At 34.6% G+C, this 7,604-nt stretch overlaps 1 long non-coding RNA gene across 1 annotated transcript; it reads left to right on the top strand.

Moving 5' to 3' along the window:
• Positions 1-5,065: 5,065 nt before the first annotated feature.
• LOC103436764 (uncharacterized) lies at positions 5,066-5,903 on the top strand. The gene is made up of 2 exons (XR_011571637.1): positions 5,066-5,427; positions 5,734-5,903. It is a non-coding gene; the product is annotated as an uncharacterized lncRNA (long non-coding RNA).
• Positions 5,904-7,604: the final 1,701 nt, after the last annotated feature.

Genomic DNA, 7,604 nt, shown 5'->3' with positions numbered 1-7,604 from the left:
TCTTAAAAATCCATTTGTGTCCTATTGGTTTATTTCCAGGAGGCAAATTAACCAATTCCCATGTATTATTTTGCATGATGGATTCTATTTCACTTTGAATTGTTTATTTTCAATAAGGTGCTTCAGATGATTCTAATGTAGCCTTATAAGTTTGAGGCTCTTCTTCAGTTACAAAAGTGAGGAAATCAAGACCAAAATCCTTTGCAATTTTTGCTCGTTTACTCTTCCGTGGTTCCAAATCTTGGCTTTGAACTCTAGAAGTTGAGGCATGATTTTCGTCATCATTTCTTGTAGTATCATCATGTACTCTTTTGTTCAAAACATATGACCTATCTTTATAAGGAAAAATTTCCTCAAAGAACTCAGATTCGGCAGATTCAAGTATTGTATTTACATGAATATTTGCAATTTCAGATTTATGAACCAAAAATCTATCTGCTGAACTATTATTGGCGTGACCAATAAATATACAATCCATTGTTTTTGGTCCAAGTTTTTGTCTCTTTGGAAGAGGCACTTGAACTTTCACAAGACAACCCCACACTTTCAAGGTTTTATATGTAGGTAACCTACCTTTCCAGATTTCATAAGGAGATTGATTAGTCTTCTTATGTGGAATTCAGTTCAAAATTGTGTTTGCAGCAAGGAGTGCCTCACCCCATAAATTATGCGGTGCACCAGAACTGTTCAACATGGAATTAATCATATCCTTCATTGTACAATTTTTTCGTTCAGCCACTCCGTTTTGTTGAGGAGTATATGGTGTTGTTGTTTGATGTATTATTCCATGTGTTGAACAAAATTCTGCAAAGTCATTAGATTCGTATTCACCACCTCTATCCGATCTTAAGACTTTTATTATCTTGTCTAGTTGATTTTCGGCTTCAACTTTAAATGTCTTAAACATGTTTAAAGCTTCATCTTTACTGTGAATCAAATAGACATAACAGTACTTGCTGCAATCATCAATGAAAGAAATATAGTAGTTCTTTCCTCCACGAGTTGGTGTGGATTTGAAATCACAAAGATCACTATGGATTAAGCGAAGTATTTCATTGGATTTTTCCACTGATTTATATGAGTGTCTTGCATATTTAGATTTTGTGCATATCTCACATTTAGATACTTTGTTCATGGAACATTTGGGCAATAGGCCTAAGTTAACCATTCTTTGAAGAGAACGAAAATTAACATGACCTTATCTTGCATGCCATAATGTAGATGACTCAATCAAGTAAGCAGAAGAAGCACTAGGCTTGTTATTCTTATTAATAGCATCAGCAGAAATTACATTAAATTTGAAGAGCCCCTCAGCCAGGTAGCCCTTTCCCAGATACACCCCACCCTTGGTGATTACAAATTTATCAGATTCAAACACAATTTTGAAACTTTTGTTACTCAGAAGCAATCCAGAAATCAGGTTCTTGCGAATATCAGGATCATGCAGAACATTGGTGAGTGAAAACTCTTTTCCAGAAATGAGTTTGAGCATCATTTTTCCCTTCCCTGCAACGGCAGATGTAGTTGCATTTCCCATGTACAATTTTTCTCCACCATCAATAGATTGGTAAGTAACAAATAAATTCTGATTAGCACACACATGCCTTGTTGCTCCTGTATCAACCCACCAGTCATTGGAATTAGTCAATAAATTGATTTCAGATACAACTGCAACAAACTTGTCTTCTGCAACGTTTGCTTGATTGTAATTCTCAGAATTCTGATCCTTCTTATGGCGGCAATCCTTTGCCTAATGACCTGTCTTTCCACAAACCTAGCAACCTCCTTTGATTTTCTTGAATGTTTTCCCTTTCATAGTCGTGAGTGCTCTCTTTGAAACATCCTTGCCTTTGTTTTTCTGATTGTGCCTTGCCTTGTGTGAGTCACCTCCTTCCACAACATTGGCTTTTGCCTCCAACGATGAGACATCATACTTCTCATTTCTGCGATGATCCTCTTCCACACGCAGTTTGAGAATCAATTGATCCATGCTTATGTCCTCAGTTAGATGTTTTAGATAAATCTTAAAGTCCTTCCAATTCAAATGCAGTTTCTCTATAATAGAGCCAACCGCAAAACCTTCTTTCAGACCAAGATTTTCTTCATCTAACTCATGAACAATCACTTGGAGTTCTTCAACTTGTTTGAGAACAGACTGTGTGTCACTCATCTTGTAATTCAGAAATTTTCCAATTATAAACTTCTTGCAACTTGCCACTTCAGACTTATACTTCTTGTCCAGAGACTCCCATAGTTATTTCGCTTTCTTATATGATGAATAAACATCATACAAAGAGTCAGCTAAAGCATTCAGAATGTAGTTCCTACATAGAAATTCACTGTGAGTCCAGGCTTCTATAGCCTGCAGAATTTCGGCAGGAATATCTCCCTCTTCTGGCGCTTTAGGGGCCTTAGAAGTAATCACATGACTCAAGTTCAGAGTTGTCAAATAGAACAACATTTTCTGTTGCCAACGTTTGAAATCAACTCCCTTGAATTTCTCAGGTTTCTCAACATGTTGCTTGATGACACCAACATTTGATTGATCCATGGTTTCACAGCAAATTTCTGTCTTAGATTGTTAAAAACCAATCAAATGTCACTTATACAATATATATAATTTGCACAATTTATTTTGAATGAAAAGTTCAACAACAAATACAATAAATATCAAAATATAAACACTTAAGTAAATTGCATATAAAATCACAAATCACTGACTTGTTCTTTGAAGATAGAGGCTTGCAAATGCAATCACCTAAGACAGAAATTCGCCCCTACACCCGTGCAGTAGTTCAATGGACGTCTATTTTTCGTCCATTCGAGCCCCAAGGCCCAAGGCCCATCTTTGACATTTAATATATACATCCAAACCCTCCAAGTCTAAGGTCCAAGGTCCATGGCTTTGGCCAAATTCTTTTCAAACTATAAGCGAGTGAACTCACTTATAAAGGTGATTTACAATAAAGGTTTGGACGATGTGGGACTGTAAGTCCCTCACAATCACAAGTTCTAACAATACCCCACATCATTTAATTCACAAATTTAGTTTAAAATTTTGATCTTTCTAGTATTTGCCTTCTCCTTTCATACATCCTCACTGGCAATATTCGCAATTGACGTACATCAGAATGCTCAGAGTATTTATCCAATAGCGTGCCCTCCCGCCCATTGAGATTTAATAAACCCATACATACCATTCTCACTTATGTAAGGGCATGTGTTGGGTTAATCTTCAAGAAACCCACATGGATCTACACCATTCATTATGTACTTAGCATCCCATATTCGGCCATACATGTACACCATTCACTTATGTTTTGGTGATTAATCGAAGGAAAGTGCTATTCACACACTCATTTTTATCTTTCACATACTCTTGTTAATTTTGGTCATTGATTTTCTTCTATTCATTTCGATCTGACGGTCAAAAATTACAAAAAATATGTGAGAAATAAAAAATAAGTATGTGGATAGTACTACCCTAATTAAACCCTCTTCTTCGTCCTCCTCTATTTCTTTTCAAAAGGGAAGGCTTGATGCCTAGAGAAAACGGAAGAAAAGATTCAAACTCTAACAATGCATGTGGGATAGCACTCTATTAGCGAGACCTCCCGTCTTGCATGTCGATGAGAAATGCTTAAGCCTAGGGCGAAGTTAGAAACTTAATTGACGCGAATCATAATTAAATAGTAACGGATGTAGCTTCTTGTGGAGTTTTAAAAACAGCGATTGCCATGTAAATTTTTTATTTTATTTTAAATGAGACATTTTATCGAGCATTTGACAAAATGAACTTTAACAAAAAGCTTCTAGTACTGTTCATTTTAACGAAAAATCACATTTTTACACTAAAAAGTCAATCTTGGTACTATTCATTTTAACTTTTATTTTGTCCTTATCGTTAAAACTTAAAGTTTTCAAGCAATTTTCATTAGTTTTCCTTTTGACAAAGGGAACTTTAACGAAAAGCTCCCGGTACTATTTACTTTAACGAAAAACCATATTTTTACACTAAAAAGTTAATTTTGGTATTATTCACTTTACCCTTTATTTTGTCCTTATCGTTAAAACTTAAAGTTTTCAAACCATTTTCATTAGCTTTCATTTTGACAAAACCATAGATACAATGTGTGCCTAACGTACTTTCCCATCCTTTGTTCTATTTTAATTGTACTTTTTGGTCGATATTGTTAAAGTGAACAAAGATATAAATTATGTATGTAGAGGGATGGGAGGCCAAATTTTATAGGATGTACGACAAGAGGGAGCATTAATTGGCATTTTATTACTTTACGAAACAAAATTACTACGTTTCAACTTTTTTAGAAAAAGGTGTCATTTCCCTTAATACACAACCTATTTTCCTTTTTTCTTCTTCTTCGCCTTGAGATAGCCTACGGTAATCTACTTTGCAACTAAATTTTTTGTGTTATATAAATCACTTGGTGGTTTTGGATGAAAAGCGAGCATTAGAGTTGCTGAGTTGGTGGTGATGATGAATTAATTATTATTTGCAGTAGTCCAATTTAACGTTATATCAAGTGAAAGATGGTGACTATGATTTAAGCTGAGATTTAATTTTTATTTTGACCTTTTTTTTGGAGGGTGGGGGGATCGTGCTCTCTCTAGTCCTTAATAAGATTCCTACCTGGCTTCTGCTTCATATGCATACAAAATTAACACTATTCAATAATGTTGTTAGACACAAAATTGATTTTGTCTTGAAAACAAAAAAGATACCAAACTAATACACGTTTGTTAACATTCTCTAATACAATTAGAACTACCTAGCAGATAATATTATTTGGACATACACAACTAACGCACTTCACTTGAACACTCTATAATACACGTGAATCCTACATACCATAGTAAGGCATCCTTGTATTAGAGAGTGTCAATTATGTACGTATAAATAGGATTATTGGTGGTACGACTAAACTCTATATGTGTTAGTGCACGAGTATTATTCTTCTTATATCCATTCACTTTTCAAACAAATAAAAAATAACAATTCAAAACCTGTATAAATAGTGAGGAAAGAAGTGCCTACCTGCTCATGCGCTTTCTTTCTAGTTCTCATTGAGATATATCTTCTTCTGCAATCGACTCCTACAGAAAAACTTTGTGAGAAAATGGAGAAGAAGGGAGAGACACTGTCGGTGGCGATCGTTGGTTACTTGGTTCTAGGGTTGCTGGTGGGGCAATGTAGTGCCGTCGAGAATCCAGAATGCTACGCGGGCTGTCTGAATAAATGTAAGAGCAGCAGAGGTATGATGCTTCTCGCATGTGGTAGTGCATGCGCCCTTCAATGCCTGTTCTCAAGTCCTTCTTTACTCAGTGTCCCCAAAGACAATCACTATTTCTGCAAGCTTGGATGTTCTGCTTCCTTGTGTAACAGTTTCTTGGATGCAGAAAACCCAGGTATAAACATTCAAGGCCATATCATCGTCCATCAATATAGATTTCATTTTATTTTTAAACCCCATCGACTCCCTAATCTAACATCTAATCTAACAAATCTATTGTTTGACAAAAAAAAAAAAATGATGTGAATATTTTATGTTCTCACCTTTAATTGTGCGACAACAACAAGGGACAATACTTGCGTCCACTCATAAAAAATGTGACAAAATTATAATTTGACCTTAATTTAAAATATAGAAAATAGTATGCGTCAAAACCTTTTGATCGTTTTATTTATTTACATGAGTTTTCTTCTGTATGCAGAAATTACAGAAAAAGTTGGCGGATGTATGGATTCTTGCTCAGACAGATGCGCTACCATGAACACCATGAACTTACCACCTAATAACAATTAGGGTTAAGATAATCTTATTTTGTGAGGCTAATATGGAATTAAAATAATAAATGGCAAATCATATTAGGTAAGGCTACAATTTGTGTTGGACATTTCTGCTTCCTAAAGTCTAATCCAAACGTTCAAACGTCAATTTTATTATTTGAAATAACAACGTGTGGGCAATATGCGGGTTTATGATTTCTAAATACTAACAAAATCTAAATGAACTTATTAGATTCAGCCTACATGAATGATAGGCTGAGCCTACCTATTTCCCTTTTAGTATGGATATTAAAAAAAAAAAGCACTGTTTTTGATTAATTTGAAATCCAAAAAAAATATAAAATAAAATAAAATAAATTGTTTTTCTGTATCACTGGAGGGGAGAAACAGAGAGACTAATAATTCAACACAACCATTTTTCTTTGCAGCTTTGTAATATGGAGTGTTACTATTACAAGAATGTGGTTGTTTTATTTTAAGAAACAAGCCCGGATTAACCATAAGCACAGTAAAAGAGCGTAAACTTGTCTTAAAAACAAAATGTCTAACATTTGCTTCCACCATTTTTCAGATTTTTCCAATTCGTTTTCATGAGCATTATACTATTATTATTACTCTTCATATGCATTATGTTTTATGTTTAATTACATGATGATTTATTCATTTCCTATGTGATAAAAATATAGCAAATAAATCATATTTTTTTCAACAGTAATGTTGGTGTTTAGACTTTTTTCTTTCTTTCTTTTTTTTGGTAAACTGGAAATAGCATTCAGGGCAAAAACCAACAAAGTACAAAGATCAAGTATACACAAAAGGCCCAATTACATGATACTCACAAAGCAAAATATATGGACCTCAAAGCAAAACAAGAAAGGGCCCAAAATACACATTGAAGCCCAAAAAGGGAAACACTCCAAGAAGCTAATGGAAATACGTAACCCATTAGCGCCAATAAAGGAAAATGGAGTGAAGGTGGTAGTGTAAGCATCCGGCCGAAGCTCTACACACCTTCCGAAAGCACCGCAAGGCATGATGAAGAAAAGTGTATGCAGATCGGAATTGGGGTAGAAATGTTGAAGGACGGAGAAAAAGAGAGAAGGGTTGATGAAAGACGTAGAAATGGATGAACGGCAAGGGATGGAGTTAAAAGGGGATTTGATGTGGGGTATATAGAGATGAAATCGGCAGCAATTGAGATGGAAAGGTAGTGATAATCGAGATGGCAAACAGATGGAAAATGAGGCAGAAGGAAATAGAAAGAAAGAAAGAAAAAAAAAAGAAGGCAAGGGTGGACAGTCACCGATCCCAGCCACGGCTAGGGCCGGTGGTAACAACAGAGTTTGACAAGAAAGGAAAACACTCACACCGGAGAGAAGAACTCTCACAAAGAGAGAAATTAATAGGGACAATTTGGATGCGATCCTTGTTATCAATATTCTTTAACTGAAATCTTGTTTGTTTTTATTTTTTTATCGAAGTCTCTGACATTAATATAATAGCGTAAGTTACTATAATTTTTAAATTAAAAATTGTATTTGCTTATATTAATAAGATTTTAAATATAATCCATAATTTGTGGGATAATAAATATAAATTAAACTCTCTATTATATTGTGTGTGTGGTTACATTCATCAAAATTAACAAAAAAAATTATTGTACCAAAACGTCGTTACATTCTTCAAAACACACGCAAAAGGAGAGAAGATATTAGGCTTAATAACATTAGTAAATTTCTTCGATTAAACTTGACATAGATACATTCTCAAATCAACGAAAAAAGAATGTATCCAT

This window comes from Malus domestica, chromosome 09, assembly GCF_042453785.1.
Source record: "Malus domestica chromosome 09, GDT2T_hap1".
Lineage (NCBI taxonomy): Eukaryota > Viridiplantae > Streptophyta > Magnoliopsida > Rosales > Rosaceae > Malus > Malus domestica.
The sequence above is the reverse complement of the archived record's forward strand: the minus strand, read 5'-3'. Positions and strand labels throughout refer to the sequence as shown.